This window comes from Motacilla alba, chromosome 4A (assembly GCF_015832195.1).
Source record: "Motacilla alba alba isolate MOTALB_02 chromosome 4A, Motacilla_alba_V1.0_pri, whole genome shotgun sequence".
Taxonomy (NCBI): domain Eukaryota; kingdom Metazoa; phylum Chordata; class Aves; order Passeriformes; family Motacillidae; genus Motacilla; species Motacilla alba.
In genome coordinates this window covers 9,391,403-9,410,301 of record NC_052045.1, presented here as the reverse complement: position 1 = coordinate 9,410,301, position 18,899 = coordinate 9,391,403, and positions in this window count along the sequence as shown.

Here is an 18,899-nt window from a genome sequence, read left to right as displayed (position 1 = left end):
ACAGCTGCAGGGTGTTTCATGTGGGTTTGTGCAGACAGTGATGCTCCTTAAGAGGTTTAACTTTACAGTAAGTCTGTTATTGCCTTCAACTAATGACTCAAACAACATGATTACAGTATGGAAATCGAGAAAAAATGTTCAATAAAAACCAAAAAAAGTGGTTCTCAGCTCCAACAGGCCTCAAAGCTCAGAAGGAAGACTGAGCTAATATGTAGTGAATCATTTACTTAATGAATTTAGCCTCCTCCTGTTTGTGAATTGCCCAACAACACTTGGCAGTTTTCACATGTGCTCCTTATTCAGAGTTATTTGCAAAACATCTCTTTGAAATAATTCTGATATTCCAGATTGCTCACAAGAACTTCTTTGTGATTACACAAGATTAAAATAAATAAATAAGCCTTTCTGATTTGCCTAGTGTTGCTCACACAGCCCACTTTTCACTTCCCAGATTGGATAGCACTTGTCTCAGTACTGGGCAGGTCTGTGTCCACTGCCTGAAAGTTCAGTTTCCATGCATTTCTCTAAATGGAGATTTAAAATTTGTATTTTCCTGCATACATCCTATATAAAATGCCCCTAAAATTAGGTCAGGTGGTTAGAGGAAGGTTGTGAGCTTGATCCCTGTATGTGCCATTCATTTAAGAGTTAGACTGGATGATCCTTCTGGGTTCCTTCCAACTGCGACTATTCTTAGGTTCTAGTGCTGAAAATCATTTAACAAGTGTCTAAATGACAAAGAACAGATATACAAAGGGGTTTTCTTTAAAACACTGAGACTATGATTTTAATTGCTTTCACATTTTAAATTATTACCTTGGACTGTACAGTTTCTCATAGCATCCTGAAGGCTGACTACTGAACGTACAGGTGCTTAATATTTTTCCCCCACCCAAGCAGAGCATCACTCCTGAAGCCACAGGATTTTTACTGGGAATGCAGGCACCTCGCCTGTGGTTACTGTGATGTTAAAATTTACTGTACTGATAACTTTATAGACTTCTTTCTTATACAATAATGACATTTATACAAACAGTAAGTATCAGAGCAAAGATAAGAATCCCTGAAATAACACCTTCAGATGAAAGCCAGCAAATATTTCAATGTACTATATAAAGTAGAACTAAGTGGAGGCTAAAAGCCCACCAGAAACCACAATCTGATGGTGTGGACCCTTGACCCCCCTTGAGATGAGGCCTCCATCAGTCATACTGACAGCTGATCCCATCAACCTAACTTTGGAAAGCAAACCTGTTGAACAGGTATCACTCCTTTCCCTTCACACAGGTTAAAAGAATGAGATGGAGAAAAAGATTTGTTAAACCATGCAGGATTCAGCCTGAATCATCCCCATGTGTTTCACAAAATTATTCCTGAAAAGATCTTAGTCTTTGTAGAGAAGAATAAAGGCATTTCATGTAATCCTCAGATTTATGGGGCAACTAAATATTTGTTTTTTTCACGGTAAGCTATTTATGTACAAGATTCTTCATGTTGTGGATCTAATCACTTTTACAGTTTCTGTGGGAGAAACTAAGTTGGAATTCCAGGCATGTCCTAGAAATATCTTGGGCAGCTCACTCCAACTCATACATTATTTTTATTCTTATGGTGCCCTCTCCTTAGTACCAAGTTAGACTCCTTTAGAAAAAAAAAAAAAAAAGTACTCCTCTTTACAATTTCAGACTTCTTATTTCTGACAGAAAGGAGGCAGAAGGGTTCTGCATTTGCTGAGAATATAAGCATCAAGCTAGGCACAACTTCTCTAAATTACAATCTGCTTTGTCAAATATCTAGGCATCCTCAGCTGATCATGTTTTAAATAGGGCTGGCTCCTTTTAAACAAATCACTCGAAAGCCTGGTTCAGAGTTATTTAAAGTGGCTGGTATTTTATGACACCACAAATGCTGCACAATGCAACTGCTGAGCTTTAAAAACACAGAAACTCGAAAGTGGGTACAAGAAACTACCATCTGTCTCTCGAAACAATTATCATCTTGCCATCTGCCTATACACTAGATAATGTTTTTGCTGTCAATAATATTTGATTGAAAAAGCTCTTTATGGATACTAAGAAGAGGAAACCATTTTGAGAAAAACAAAAATACATTGCTGATCATTCGAGTTTCTCTTTTCCACAGGAAAACCTGCCATTGCACTGTGCTCTACTGTGAGACAAAACACGAAGGGTGCATTGCAATGATATTGGTCCCCTTTGTAAATGAGATGGTGCTTCTTTGCCATTATTCCATCCTTTATCAACTCCTGACTACGAAAAATGCATGAAAAGTCCAAAACCTAATTCAAACTGGGAAGAGAATGAGGAAAAGTATCTTAGAAATTTGCTTTGGACTTTCTTCCCCACATTTGTTTTTCTCCATCTCAGAGTAGTCCACAGCAGATGACCAGTTTAAGCCCTTCAATGAACCTGGTGGCTGCAGTCCTACATTGTCCAACCTGAAAAGGAATTTAGATCCCAGCACATGAGGGACAGAAAGCAGGAGTTACCCTGCAGATCCATAAACTGTGGATGCTATTGCTCCCTAGCATGTTTCAACTGGTCTGGAATCACAATTACACGGGCATTACTGTCAAAAGAACTTCCGTGAAGGATACCCTTGAGAAGACTGTTGCCAGATCATTAGCTCCTCCCAGCATTCCAGGTTTTGCCCTGTACTTTGCACCTTTGGGACAAAGGGCTGTGTAGAACCACACTGCCAAGTATTACACTGTCATGGTTTGACGCTGGCCCAATGCCAGGTGCCCACAAGAGCTGCTCGCTCACCCTCCCCTGCCACCGCTGGGCAGAGGAGAGGGGAAAAACAAAAGTTAACAAAGGCTTCACGAGTTGAGATAAGGACTGGGAGAAAACATTTCAAGGGAAAAACAGGCTCAACTAAGTTGCAAAGTGAAACTTATTACTAACAGAATCAGAGGAGTACTCTGAGTACTAATGAGTAGTAAAACAAGGTCCTAAAACACCTTTTTCCCCCCCAGCCCCTCTCTCCTTCCCACCGACAGTGCAGGGAGACAGGGCGTGGGGGTTTGGTCAGTTTGTCACCCAAGGTTTTCTTTTGCTACTCTGGAAGAGGAGTCCTTGCCCTGTGAGACCGTGGGGTCCCTCCCATGGGAGACAGTTCCCTGTGAACTCCTCTGGCACAGGTCCACTCTCATGAGCAGCAGCCGAACTGCACCTGCTGTAACGTGAGTCCCTCCTCAGGCAGACAGCCCTCCCAAAACTGCTGTGCCATGGGTCACTCTTCCACGGGGTGCTGTCCTCCAAGGACAGGCTGCTCCAGCCCGGAAGCAGGGCCCTCTCTCTCCACCAGGTCTCCCACTGGATCACAGCCTCCTCCAGACATCCACCTGCTCTGGCATGGGCACCTCTACCATGGGCTGTGGGTGGATCTCTGCATCCCCCTTGGATCCCCCTCGGGCTGTGGGTGGATCTCTGCATCCCCCATGGATCCCCCTGGGCTGTGGGTGGATCTCTGCATCCCCCATGGATCCCCCTGGGCTGTGGGTGGATCTCTGCATCCCCTGTGGATCCCCCTGGGCTGTGGGTGGATCTCTGCATCCCCTGTGGATCCCATGTTGTTTCCCTCACATGTCCTCACCTCCTCCTCTTCTCTGACTAGGAGCAAAAGCTGTGCCTTTGTTTTGATTTTCTTCCTAACTGTGTCATCACAGAGGTATCACCAACCTTGCTAATTGACCCAGCCTTGGCCAGCCACTTGTCCATTTTCAGAGCCACCAGCCATTGGCTCTGCCAGACATGGTAAAAGCTTCCAGAGGCTCCTCACAGGAGCCATCATCGTGGTCCCCCCACTACCAAAAACCAGGCCGTGCCAAACCAATACATCCCCATGCAACAAAGCCTTTAATAGAATCTTGAACTTGAGCACATCAGAGTTACCCTTTGATTATATCATCAGCATCTCTATTGTAATTATGATTATTAGTACTACAATACTCTTATAAGGCCTGCCCCTAAAGCTTGGATCACCCAAGACCTTTCATCAAGACTCAAAAGCCAAATGAGGGGCTACATTTGTTTTCAGGCTGTTGCAACTCCCCCATATCTGGCTCCTTTGGAGTCAAATGGATGCAGCACCAGACAATTACTGAATCAGCATCTGTTTAGAGTCTAGTGATAATGCCATTTGTAAAATCCAATGAATTTTTTATCAAATGAATGTGCCATATTTAGTGTTGGGGGAGGAAAAAATAAACAGGTTTAATTAAGAAGTTAATGCATTGTTTTTCCCCATCTATAAAAATTAAATCTTTTAAATGGGGAAAATGGTTTTGTGATCTAATTCTAATCCTTTATGACAAACAAGTAGCCAAAAAGATTTCAGTAAAGGTCCAGTGACAGATGAGATGCATTTAAATTAAGGACAGGTGAAAGGCAGGGACAGCTGCAGGTATGGGATTGTACCTTTTATTTGAATTTCATTTTGGGAGGTTATGGGTTTGGGTGATGGTGGTAGTGGTTTTTTCAGTGAACATCATGTTTCATGCAACATTTTAAGAGAATTAATAGTATTTTACAAGATTACCAAAAATTTTCCAAAAGGCACTGTGAACTGAGAATGGAAGTTGACAATGCATTAAAAGACAAAAGCAAAAATTTACTTCTCCTGCAGCAGCAGCACCCACCATTATGGTGGAAGGCAGCTTATGTCAAGTGTGCTCTGCAACATGCAGAAAGCAAGTGCAGAAAATCCTTACTTAGAAAATCATAGTTATTAGTGAAAAGCTGAATAAGCATGGCTGTATTTCCAAATGGGCTTGTGTATAGCAGATGTTCCCTGGACTCTTATGACTAAATCACAAAACTTGTCCTAGCCTGGAAATGCAGAAAACATGAATGTAGACTTAATTTTGGGGGAGGAGAGGAGAAGAAGAGAAGAGAAGACAGCATAACAGCACAGAGCAGCTGGATTTCCTGAGGCACGTATTTTATTCATAAGAGTGAGCTGGTGAATAATTCACATGCAGCAGCATGTAGCAGAAGCCAGTTAAAGAACCCTACCAGGGTCATTCATGGACTTGGCTTTGCAAGTTGTTGTGCTCAGTTACTCCAGCTCTTTTTGCAAACATTCCTCCAGTGGAACTGAAAGCAGAGAGGTCAGCTGGTTTTATTCCAGATCCATAAAGTGGTGATACTCTTTGGGAGAGTTACTGGAAAATAATAAATCAGAGTAGCAATGAAAGGTCTTCAGATAGTTTTCAAACAGATGTCTTGGAAAGGCACAAAGAGTTTTATCAGAAAAGCTTTCACCAGCAGGCTCTTACTGCTTTACACCATGGAGCTGAAAACTGACCAAACAGGCCAACAAAACTGCTGAAGGCAACCAGTGTGGTAAAACATACGGATCTGATTGACTGGTTTAATCTGCACACTCCTGAACTGAACTGGAGAAAACCACACAGTGATCTGGAGCTGGATGAATAAGTTCAGTTGCTAGAGCTGTCTGTGAATCAGTGCAAGAGAATATCACCAAGCCATTCCACAGCAAGCTCCACTCACCAAAGGCATGAGGGTGGAAGAGTAAAATGTTAAAATAAAGAAGAATATCACTTGTAGATATTTTAGTTTAAGGTTTTTTCATCACTAAAGGCAAATTAATCACACTGGATATTTTTTTATAAGAACAGCAAATCATATCTAAGTAGTTCAAATGAAACACTTTCCCTAGGTTTTGAGTATTAAACCACTGTCTCGTTTCTGATATTTACCCTCTAGGCCACAGCCTATCAATTTCTTACTTCTTCACTCAAACTCCAAGGCAAAAAAGAACGGATTTATGCAAATAAGCTCTGTCCAACCTCATACCACAACACAGTTCTCCGGGTTCCAAATTCAAAATCTACACACCTTCCTCACATATGGCACTTATCTCACCACACCATGAGTAAGCATGCTGTGTGGTAGATAAACTTCTATAAGATTATAAAATCTTAACATTTTGCCTTAGTGAAAATAACAGTGAAGCTTGCTGCAAAGGTCCAGTGAGCAGAGCATTCATCTTCCCCATCACTTTGGAACTGAGGAGAAGGACACAGCCTTCTCAGTTCCTTCATTGTTCTCACAAGCCCCAGTTTTCCTTCATACCCATACCTATAATTCCTCTTGAGTTGAAAACTAATCAAGCCAGTCTGTAGAGAAAGGGGCAGCTTGATAACAGAGAGGAATTAGACTGAGCTAATAGCACAACTAAGAGAGCAAGATAAAACCAGCCTTTCTGGTGTGGAAACAGGAATAGAAAAGGGATAAAGAATGGTTTTTGCCTGATACTTTTCTTCAGACACATAATTCTGAAAATCTCTTGGAAATGAAAGTAAGATAGTGGCAACAGCTGTAGAAATGCTGGTCTGTACAGCCTGTGACACTAGACCAAATACCACAGCACTTCACATGTGATAGCCGGGCTGGAATGTCCCCATGCAGCACTCACAGAAAGAGCTAGTGGTCTTTATTTCAGTTTAGCACCACTGCCCACAGGAGATTCACTCTGCCTAGGCAGCTTCACTATAACTCTTTCTTCCTCGGGAAAATCAGCTCCCTGAATTCACAACTGCAAAAACAAGTTTCCAGTGTGCTTTGCGAGGCACCGAAAGTTTCCTTGCTCAGTACAAGCAGCCAACATGATTGCCATCACCACTAGGAGAGTATGGAATGAAAGTGAAGGTTAACTTTGATGCTTTCTCACAGCCATAAACCTCTAGATAGTCCTGAAACAGAAGATAGCTTGGTTTTTTCCTCACTGACATTTGTGCTAGAAAACATGAAGCATTCAGGAGTGTCATAATGCAATAGTGAGGCTTCTGACTCCACTCTGTCCCTGTGCAGACTGGAGTCAGCCAGCAGATTATGGGAAGCACTAAGCTTCCCCAAAAAGGTCATCTCTATCTTCTCTCCTGTCCAGCAAGCAGTAGGGACAACACAATAAGGGCTCCTGTGCACTTCTCTAGGTACAGGATTCAGTGATGCGTCTGCTACAAAGCACTTTGTATCCACTAGATAACCATCCTGATTCCAAAAGATTCAACCCATGAGTGCAATAGACTCACAAATGAAAGTGGAGGAGGGCTAGGACAAGTAGTAGGAATTTTCCCCTTCCTTTCCTTTATCACACCATGCTAATTATGAAGTTCAGATAAGCTAAGGATTTTATGATGTTATAACAGGAGGGATTTAAAGTCCTAATTTTTTATTCCACTCTCAGAAGTAGAAAATGAGAAATCAAAAAGCCAGTTATTTTAAGAATTCATAAGTTATTGCACTCTACTGCCCAGTACAATGAACTATTCTCAGTTCATGTCAGTTGTTAATAAGACTTTACTATAATATAGCAACTCAGCATGATTAAAAATACACCACAAAGGACATTCACTTCTAAAAATAGCTATTAAAAAAAATGGACAAAGTCAATCTGAAAATAGATAGGGGGAAAGGAAGAGAAGCAAAATAGATTAAGTAGGGCAAATCATACCGAATGCCAGGAATGAGTGCATTATTTCAAGTTCATAAAACATTTTAAAATAAATGTATAAGTAAAGTGTGCAATAGCATATTAATCCAGTCAGAGTCATACACAGACTTATTTTGAACCAAAAATAGCAGAGGTTCCAGCTCTCTTCTTAGGGATCCCCACAATGGGTTCATTCATGCAAGATAGTGAGAACTGTGGCATTAACAAATTAAGGGTCTTTGTGTGCATTAAAGACATGAGTAGTCTTGCCCACTGATTTTAGCTTTTAAAGTTCACATACATGAAAAACAAAACAGAACAAACTAACAAAAAACCCAAACAAACAAAAACTGAACACAACAAAACACCAAATAAACAAAACAAACACATATACCCCCAAAACCCCCCAAAAAACCCCTGAAAACAAACCCAACCACACAAACCCTGCAGCTTTACTGGGATAATTCAAACCAGCTCCAACTTGCACCATGGAAGCAGATTTCATTAAAAAAGAACCCAAGTCCATCTTTCCTGAACTTAAGCAAACACCCAAATACTCTTCTGGTTCACTGCCAGAGCACCCAGCACTTGGGCTGTTCACCATAATATAAATGCACGATTGCACCTATTAATTGTGATTGCTGTCATACCACAAAGAGCAAAATGCAGTGCGAGTATTTAATGGATTTAGCACTATTCTAATGTTTCAGAGGAAATATTGGAACATATACATCTTCAGAAAACATCTGTACAAATCTAACTATCTAAAAAATTAATTCTTTTTTTTTTTCTTCTTCTTTGGAATTCATGTAGCAAAAGATACAGAGTGTCTAAATCTATCTGGACTCATCCTGTCTTAAAAAAAGAGCCTTATTCAACATACAGCTGTGAATATTTCCATGAAATGTACTTTCCCTTATGGCTTACTTCCTGAAACCAAGTCACTTGAAAATCAAGTTTAGAATAAAGATTTTTGGTTCACAGTGATTAAAACCAGCAAGAACAGTTAAATTGTTTGAATGCCAAGTGTGCAATTTTCTTGCAAAATCCTTAGGTCTCCAAGCCAGAGGGATTTAACTTTCACAGAGGCTGCACAGCCGCTTACAGGTTTATTCTGTGCCGTGGCTCAGCTCCACTGGGGGGAAAGAGGAGCCAAGAAGAGGGGAGGTAAAATTCCTTCAATGCAGATACTCAACACAGATTCAGTGATTCCCTCCTACAGGCAACCTTCTCAGATATATAGTGAAATAAAGAAAAAAACCACAACATTTTTGACAGCTCCTGTGAGTCTAACTCCTGTAATGTTACCAGTGTGAGACCACATGAACTATGAAGTGACAAGTATTTCCATAATTTGCCTACCTTGAACATTATTTTAAAAAAAAAACCAAAAAACAACCAAAACAAACAAAAACAAACAAAAAAACCAACAACTTTTATGGGCTACAGGAATACATTTTACTAGACCTACAGATATCCATTGGTTGTGATGGACAAAGTATGCAACAAAACCCACCCCAAACAGCATACCCTGTCACCCCAATGTATTTTAGTATCCAAAAGAAAGGTTAAGCTTTGGAAAGATCTTATAGAATCTTGTAAATGCTACTCTTACCTCAATAGTGCAAAACTCATTTTCTCTTCTCTCCTGATATGGATCTATTGAGGCAATTGACTGGATTGAAGTCCAGTCGTTTAAACTGAGCAAACAGTTTAGTGAAAATGCTGATAGGTCCTGCAAGATCTTTTGGCCTTTGCAGAGTGAAGTAGTCTGGAGTTAGGTCGATGAGTATGTTACTGTTTGAGCATCTTAAAAGGGCACATGCTAGTAGAAAATTGAACTGTCTCAAGCTTGGTGCATTTCTTGAATTGTAGCGATGGGGAACAAAGACACACAGACCTCCTTCTTGCTTTCTCTGAAGAAGACCACTTATTGCAACAAGCCAGGCCTTTCTTAGTTCTAAACTGAACCAAAACAAGCAGGCACTGGCTGCCTGCCACCACGGTGTCCCTGCTCGCGTGTCCCTTTGCCCAAGCAGCTTTCTCACCTCACGGCGTCCGCAGGTCTCGCCAGCCGCTGCCTCACACACAGGGTGACCACACCCCAGCTGTACAACCTGTGCTCTGTTGCAGAACCCACCTTTCACCTCACTGTTAGCTGAGCCTTCCCCAGAGTGCTTTTGGTGAGCAAGTGTGAACTAAATTCAACAGGATTTCTTATCTTACACATTGCATAAAATGTCCAAGCTAAATATTTATGATTTGTGCACCAGAGTTTAATCCAAAGCCTATTCAAGTCACAAGAAAGGTACTCACAGATCTGAGCCAACTGCAGATCAGGTATTAATTGGTATATTAAGTTTGATTTTTCTCCCAGAGCAACAAACAGCAAATATGCACCTCTACCATTACTCTTTGCTTAAAACCAGAATTCAACTGCTTCAGCATCAGAGGCTGGAAACATTTGTTTATTTCTGCGCATAACATAGCAAACATTTTCATCTTCACAATAACAAGCTGATAAAAATTTCACATAAATGAGGAGGTTAATCAAGATATTTTCATGTGAAAATTATTCCTGTAAGATCCTTGAGAAAATATTTTTGGTTTCTATTACACATCTCAGGGTTTAGGCATTAGCAAAGGGGATGAAAGGTGAGTGATGAAAGAATTACCAAGGGCATCAAAAGGATTATTTAAAGGTTTGTGAGTAAAACAATGCTACGTTACCAGTAACTACCTCAAGAACTTCACCTTTCAGGAGACCTCTGATAAGGACACAGAGTTTACCAAGCAGGCCAGATGAAATCAGTCCACCAGCAAGATCACACACAGGCTGGATATATTTGCTGGCCATCTGATGGTTCAAGAAAAAATGCAGAAATGGCTTCTTTGCTGCCTGAGAAAGTCTCTGTACTCCTGGAGTAATGCTGCCACGGTGAAGAAAGAAAGGCAAATTCATGTAGGAAGCAGAAGAGAACACAAGGAAAATGAAAGGAAGTAAGAAAAATGCCTCCTGCTGTTACCTGTGGAGCACAGGCTTATCCACTGCCCTTCACCTGCACCCCTTCCATATCACCACATATGTCAAAACAAACACAATCCCAGTCAGAATGGTGTCAGAGAAAATAAATAGAAAAGCATGTTCTGTAATCATCACTAAACAGTCATTCCTGACTGGTGTAATTACAAACCACCATCTTTAACAAGTTGGGGTCCTTTTTAATAAGTTACTGGAACTTCTCACTGCACTTGGTAACAGTCCCCTCACCTGGATCAAAAGGCCACAAGAGATGGAGACATCCTGCCATGTTTGTTTATACAGGGATGTAGCCCTTGCAGTCATGTGAAAGAAAAGTTAATGCATTCTTTTAGATCAATAAAGGCATTATTTAAGAATTCAGAGATCAGGACTGATGAAGTTCAAGTTGCTGATATGAAAGACAAAACCACTATGAAGTAAAGAACATGTAGTTACATGTGTATATTCCCCCTCCCCCCCTTTTATTTCATCTCTTTCTTGTAATATGGGAAATTTCAGGGGACTCTGTGCAAAAAGGAATCATTTCCCTCAAAGGATTATTTCCTTTTTTCAGCAATATAAATATATCTATTTGCACAAATACAATATTCTTATATCTCAGCAAAACATACAGATAAAAGAGAAAAAGTGAGACCTTGGCTATCAGCATTATCAGTCTGATCAAAAGCTCCAAATGCACCCCCATCCCACTATACCACAGTGAAAAGATGTTTCTGTTTATTTTCTTAATGCAGGCTTACATGCCCCCTGGCTATTGGAATACAAACACAAAAGCAGATGCAGATTTAATTTAATTCTGTAGCAAGTTTTCAGTGGTGCAGGAGCAACCTCAAAGACAGACTAAGAATATCAAATTAAAGCCATCCATCATTCTTCTTGCACCACATAGTCCAAATGCTTAACCAATATCAATGAGGATTTAACTGTCACCAGCAAGTGGAATCACTGCTATCCTAGGCCTAGAATTAGAGTAGATTTGAGTAAATTGAATGATTATTAGAGGGGGGACATGAACACAAGCTTCAATCCAGTGAATTTAAAGCCTGTAATCAATCTTCACCAGGTAATCACCACCCATTTGTCACTGAAAATATTGATGCTTTGTTAGATTACAGGAGAATACCAAAAAGCTCCTAACTTCATTAACATGAAAATACTAAGCAGATCAAGTCTAATTCAGGATAGCACCTACCCCAGCTACATACTTACCCTGTCATTTTATCTGCAAGCCTCAGCTTCCCCAGATGCCTGGTGTATGATATAATATACCTGCCCTTTTTGGAAAGCTGTCACCACTCTGAAGCCTGCAATCTGTGCTTTCTGTGTATCTCCATTTTTATAAATGCATAGACAAGTTTTTGGTAAAGATTTATAGATAGAGAATATTAAGAGCAATTAACAACTCAAAAATAATAGCAGGCTAAAACTCTTAAAGCCACCGAAGGAAACCAGTGTTGGGTATTGTCCTTTCTTTGCCACAGCCCAAAGGATGCACTGAATTGCACACTTGTCTTTGTAGCTGTTGATTCTTCACATTTGAGACTTAGCCCATTAAAATACTGCATATTATCTCTAGCATATAAGGGGGTCCGTAAGTATTCTTGCAAACCTCCTGTTAGTTTCACAGCTTGTGAATGAAGAAAGTCAAGACAGGCTTCGTAACACCCTGTTCAACAGACTGACCTTCTGCCACAAGAGTGGAGGAGGACCTGGTACCAGGGAACAGCACTGGAAACAGAACCCAACTGCAGCAGTCAAAGACATCTTCCAGGGTATAGCCAGAGAGGAAATCAGTGGGGAAGCTTTGTTAAAAAAAAAAAAAAGAAAAAAAAGAAAAGGTATCAACTAATGTCCTGGGTTGCAGGTGCCCCTTGCTGGCCCTGGGGCTGCCAGAGCCACTCTGGGAGCTGGGGGTGCTCTCTGCAGTGGTGCCTTAGGCAAAGTGTATTAAATAAAGGGGGAAATGCCGTGGTCAGTGAGGGGCAAAGTGTGAGAAAAGCCCTGCAGCCCCAAGGAAGAGGAGGAGCTGTCCCAGGCCCCAGCAGACAGCCTCCCATTGCCGCTGCTCCTGCACCTCGCAGGTCCGGGGGCACAGAGGTTGGAGTCAGGGACTGAGATCAAGCCTGGGACAAACTGGAGAGGGAAGGTGCTCTATGATTTTTGTCTTTGCTTTTGCCATCCTACTCTGGTTTTGACTGGTGATAAATTAAATTAATTTGCCCCAAGTCAGGTATGTTTTGCCTGTGGCAATAATTGATAAGTAATGTGCCTGCCTTTATCTCAACATGCAAGATTTCTTATCTGATTTTGTCCCCCATCTGGCTGGTGTGGATCAGGGGCAGATGTAAGAGAGCAGCTGGAGGGGGTCTGGCAGCCAGACAAGGTCAGCCAAATCTGACAGCACAGCTGTCTTGTAAAAACCCTCACACCCCCTGCCTGAGGAGGAAGACTGAAAGCAGGAGGGAACTGGGAGGGAGGGAAGCACATGTTCTGATTGTTCACCATCATCCAGAGAGGGACTTCAGGCCTATTTCAAAATATTGATAAAGTGAAACTACAGCTTCAGAAATTATGCAAAACCACTCACTCACACACACACACACTCAGACACTTAGGATGTTTTTCACAGAAAACAAACACAAACCAAACCCCACAACCTAAACTGTGTGCAGACAACAGACCAAAATCCATATTGAATTCTTCAGCCTTTGGCACTGGAAAAAAAAGTTCTGATACCAAGTGTTTATTAAGCACTAAAGTATCTGGGAAGTGTTATCTCAGTGCTCATAAACAATGCAAAGCAAACTTCAATCACAATTTAAAGCTCAATTTAAATTTCATTTATATTTGGAGTTGGCTGAGCTATACCACTGCACAAATCACAATTGTTACAGTGGCTGCAAAAGTAACATTTTGTCAGATAAGCCTACCATCTTCAAAAGAAAGAAGATGAATTACAAAAATCAATTTTCCACTCATTACAGAGAGTGTAAGGATCACTAAAGAGCGCCATGACTGCCATAGTGCTTTCTGTAATTTGTACAACAATTCCTTGGTTTTTCATGGTGGACTGTCATATATAAGACAGCATGCAAATGAAGAACATAAAAATAATTCAAGCAACGCTTCTGAGAACAAAACTGTTGCAGGAAAAAAAAATAAAAGCAGTTCTTGGAAAGAGATGTGAAAATGCAGACAAAAACCCATAGGTGGTTGCTACAGAAACAGCCAAAGTGTATCACAGTATCATCTGCAGTTATTCATACAGATCCCTTAACTGAGACAGCAAATTAAATAGATCCCCTTTTCCACAACAGAACAAAAATGATAGATTGCAGTAAAACAAAATCTTTGTATACTGCCAGCAATGCATCAGTTACCCTTTTAAATGAGAAAACAATTATAGACTTGGCTGAGAAGTAAATTTTTTGCCCCTCTGTGGCTCCTAATACTTCAAATCCTGAAAGTATTGATATGATTTTCATAAATATTTGTCACTAAACAGCTGAAAAACAGTAAAGCTCTTTTAGAAATATCTGAAGCATAAAAGTGCAGCTAAATCAAATTATTTAAACTTTTGAAAATATCAGTTACAAGAGGTACTTCCAACAGTATATTTCAGAGACAGCCCTCTAACAGTAAATAAACACAAAACCAGCATAAACACTTGCTTCAAACTACTCAGTTCATTTTCTTGATGGTGTAGTAAATTGTGGTACAGAAAAATCATCCATTTGGAAGATGAGAAACATTTTCAGTAATTTATCATAGTTTACAAAAATAATTTCACAATTAGAGGACATACTTAATTTTATCAGTCCTGAATGCATAAAGAATTGAGGCATGTCCCCTAAGAGTGATTATTTCTCTGTCTTACTATCCTATTATTTCTATATTTTACAGCAAAAGAAGCCTCAGAGTTCTCTGAGAGACAGAAATTATTTTTGAACAAACACTGCAAGGAAGGACTATTTGGACAGGATTTTTTTGTGATTATATTATAGTGATTATTTTTATTTTCTTTCATGATATCATTCAGTGACCTTCTTCTAATGGAATACGAGCTGTTGACTTTTCAAAAATTGCAAGCAATCCTGAGGAGCTGCAGTTTGCAACAATTACAGAAGGATCATCTACATGAGGATTATCATGCAGAGCCACAAATGTGCTCCTAAGGCTTATATTGGAGCATGGTCACATGCTTCACCTTCAAACTCCAGTTCTCAATCATCAGATATATAATTTATCCTAGTCTATGTTAAGTGCAGGAAGAAAAGCTTTTCCTTGGTCCACAGATAGCAAAACCTTTTGATGTGTTGATTCTTTAAGGAATAATTTCGATCATAGTTAGTTTCAGTTGTACCTACACTGAACTTTATTATCAAAAAAGCAAAGACAAAGCCATACAAAAACATATGAGATAACTCTTTAAATAGTAAGTTTAAATTTATTGCAGTTGAATACAACGGTACACATAAGATAAAAATATATGATATATTAATGGGCATCAAAAAGAACCCATCACTCTCCACAACTACCTGAAAGGAGGGGGCAGCACGATGGAAGATGGTCTCTTTCCCTGAGTATCAAGTGCTAGGACAAAAGGAAATGGCCTCAAGCTCCATCAGAGGAGGAATGGATTGGATACTAGGAAAAATTTCTTCCTTGGAACAGCCTGCTCAGGGAAGTGGTGGAATCACCATCCCTGGAGGCATTTAAAGTAGTGTGGGTGTGTCACCTGGGGCCATGCTTTAGTAGTGAACTTGGCAGCGCTGGATTAATGGCTGGACTTGATGATCTTAAAAATATTTCCCAAATTATTCTGTGATTCAGTGATCAAATTTCCCTGAAAATGCTCTCAAAATATGATCCTGCCCCTTACTTTTCATGCGGTTGCTCCTTTTCACAAGATAAATGATCCACCATTTCATGGTAATACACAGCATTCAGTGGAAATCAGATTTAAGCCCAATACAAATGTAATACTGGTCTTTGTGGCCAGCATTCATAACACCATTAGTACTTAACCTGTAAAAGGGCTCAGGCTTTTCAATGTCACTTTAGAGCCAGGTCACAATCTGAAACAGTGAAAGAAGCCCTGGTGACAGTCTGACGTATTTAAGCCTTTTTCTTATCCTCTCTCCCTTCATCAAAAGATGACACTAAGGCCTCTGCAAGGTTCAGACCCCAAAAGAACAGAACCCTTTCCTTAGCAGTGGCATTCCAACCTAAAAATTTAAATGGATAAATCCTTGCAATAGACAGAATCAGTGAGCTCTGAGAGCTTCTTTAAACATGTATGTTGAACTGGACATCATGGAACCTCTTTGGCACAAACCTTGGCTAGGGCTCAAATTATACTAACAGCCTTTGTCTGGAGGGTTCAAATTATACTAACAGCCTTTGTCTGGAGGGTCTTGCTGTACCAAATTAGAGCATCCCTGAGCCTTCCCCAGAGCTAAGCTGTCACGTGCCTTGCTCCACAACTGCATGGAGCAGAGCAGATGAGAACAGGTGTAGTGGTATTTCATCTTCCTGCAGCAACAAATTTTCCTCAAGGACTCCTGTTTCTTTTCCTTTGGCACTCAGTCTCTGTGCTCATTTTTCAGTTTTCCAGGCCAGCCCATCATGCTGGTTTGCCAGGCTGGCAGTGCTTTACCAGAAACAGCAAGCACATTAGAACAGTATCTGCCTCCTGGTTCTCTGAGCAGGCTGATACTGAGAAGGGGCAGTGGTAAAGGATGTTCAGAGCTTTATCATAAAGAAGGAGGCAAGAGATCAGTATATAGAGAACAAAAATTGCTCACAAGGGAACTTTTATCACTTGCTAATCATGTCTCTGAGATGCAACAAAGCAGAAAATGTAGCCAAGTCCCTCCAATGTCTTCAAAATATGATTTTGTGGGAAACATAATTACCTGAAAGTGCTTAAAATATTTTTTATTTCCCAAGATTCCACAGAAAGTAATAATAATACATTTGTACTAATAGAAGGAAAAAAGTTGTCTATGAAAATCAGAAAGATATGCTCAAAGAGTCAGCAATGAACCACACAGTTCTGAAAGCAAATCCTACATTGAATACAGCTGATGTATTGGCCTCACTCTGGGTGAACATTAATTCTTTTCAAAGGTTAAGTGATTTTCATTTATGCACAACAAGACCTTTTTCCCCAAAAGCAGACAGTAAGTGATAACTGACAAGGATCTGAAAGATTTGCTCAGAATTATGATCTTTGGCTCTGGTAATTAGCTTGTTCCACCCACCAGCGCAGCTTGATAATTCTGCTCTTAGGACAGGGTGTGATGCCTTTTGTGCTAAGGATTTTCATGTTCATCTGAATGAACTTAGTGTCTGTTCCCTCTGTTCTTCTGTTTCTAATATTCTTCTCAGATTTAGCACCAATGACCAACACAAAAAATATTACTATATATATCTCACTGACAAAACCCAGTGATATACAGTAACTACCATGAGCACAATCAAGTTATAGCTGTGAAAGAGAACAGCAGAACATCGACTACCCAGCATTATCCTTCCTTACAATCACTAGTAAGTGACCCAGAATAAAAAATCACAGAAAATATCTGTTATCAGTTCCGAGGAGCAGATTACACAAAGAAAATCTTCCTTGATCGTCTGCTCTTCCAGTTATGTGAGAGACCAAGTGATGCCAACCACTTCTGAGCTCTGTGGTTCCTCCACGGAGCCGAACCTGAACCTGCAGGACACCTGGTCTCCATGAAGAGGGAATCCGAAGTGCACAGCTTGAAAGGAAGCTCAGATATCTCCCTTCCAGGTCTCCAAACTTAATGTTACAGAAACCACGACCTCCAACTCATAAGTGGCAGACTCCAGGCATGTTTCACCTGTGCTGACAACCACACACCTTCACCTCTCACCACAATAACACTCTGTGCCAATATCTGCCTCTCAAATATACCATCTTCCTTCTGCATCTTTTTCCTCCACAAAAGAAATCAGCAGGCAAACAAATTTTATCTCACATAAATGAAGCTGGATGCTCTCTGAACTCAGAGACAGCTGTCCCAAGTACCAGCCATGCAGTAGATATAAAAACTAATTTTTCTTCATCTTGTTTCCCAATTGTTTGGAGTAAAACATAGCAGCCACCTCTTTTGCTAATCTGCTGTTAAGGGTTCTCAATTACATTTGTAGGGAAAAAAAAATAAAAGAGTGCTTTAAAATTGCTTAACCTAGTATGATCCCAGCAGGAGAAACTTGACAGCTAATAAGAGAAGATGTTTAAAGACACATGAAAACCTATCCCAGTGTGGTTCCCGCAGAAGTTGCTCTTTTCATAAACCTTAAACTCAAAACACAAAGTCTGATAGCAAACATTATCTTTAAAAGAGACCATTTGGAGCCACCTTCTGAATAAAAAATAAATGTGTGAAGGTTCTGAAACACCACAGACATACACACTTTAAACACTTTTCACCCTTCCTTGCTGTTTGAAGGTGACTTGCACACATTTTTAGACTCTGGGGAACCCCAAAAGAAAGGATAAAAGCAGAAGAGCTGAGGCTACAGCCAGAAATTGAGCAGTTGCTGAGAAGGTTTTGAGAAGGCTGCTCAGCAAAGCTGCATCTCAGCTCTGTTCCAGTCCTGCCACACCTCCCCAGCCACCCCCACTGCTAAAGGAGGGTGCAGAGAGGTTTTGCCATGGGAGAAAGCTGTCTCTCAGTCAATGAAGGCACATCCCCGCATTTCAGGAGACAAATTCCTACTGAGTCACAGTACACCAGCCTTCTCTGCTGCTGCTAGCACAGCCATTAATATTGCCAGTGGTGCTGTTAGTCTTGCACAACTCAGAGGTTTCTGATTTTATTGTTCATGGGGCAGGCAGTGAGGTTTTGAGGGCAGCAGCTCTTCTCTACTATCTCTGTTCTGGCCACCTAACTTTGAAGATTACTTCTATCAAAGACCCTTCCTTGCCTGCTGAAAATTTCTTGACTGTAGCAGCACTAACTAAAATTAAGCTGAGAGCAAGAGGTGCTGTGCATTTGTGGCTGGATGAGAATCCCTCAGAGAGAGGTGTTAAAAATCAAAGTGCTACCAAATTTCCCCCATCTTAGTGAGAAAAGGAGTAGCTATTACAGAGGCACTTAGTAGCAGATAAGGGACAGTTGGACATTTTTTTTCTTCGTGAAGGAGAAACACAATTTGGGGAAACTAGAAAATGCCTGACTGTGAGAATTTTGGGAAAAGTATGAGTGGGCCAAAAGGGCCTCACCTCAAAGTGTCTGAAGATACCATGACAAATGTCCCACATCTAAGGTACTGGACACTTAAGGCTGACCATCCTGTTGACAGAGGCTACTAAGAAAAAAATAGTGCCAGGAGCAGGCCA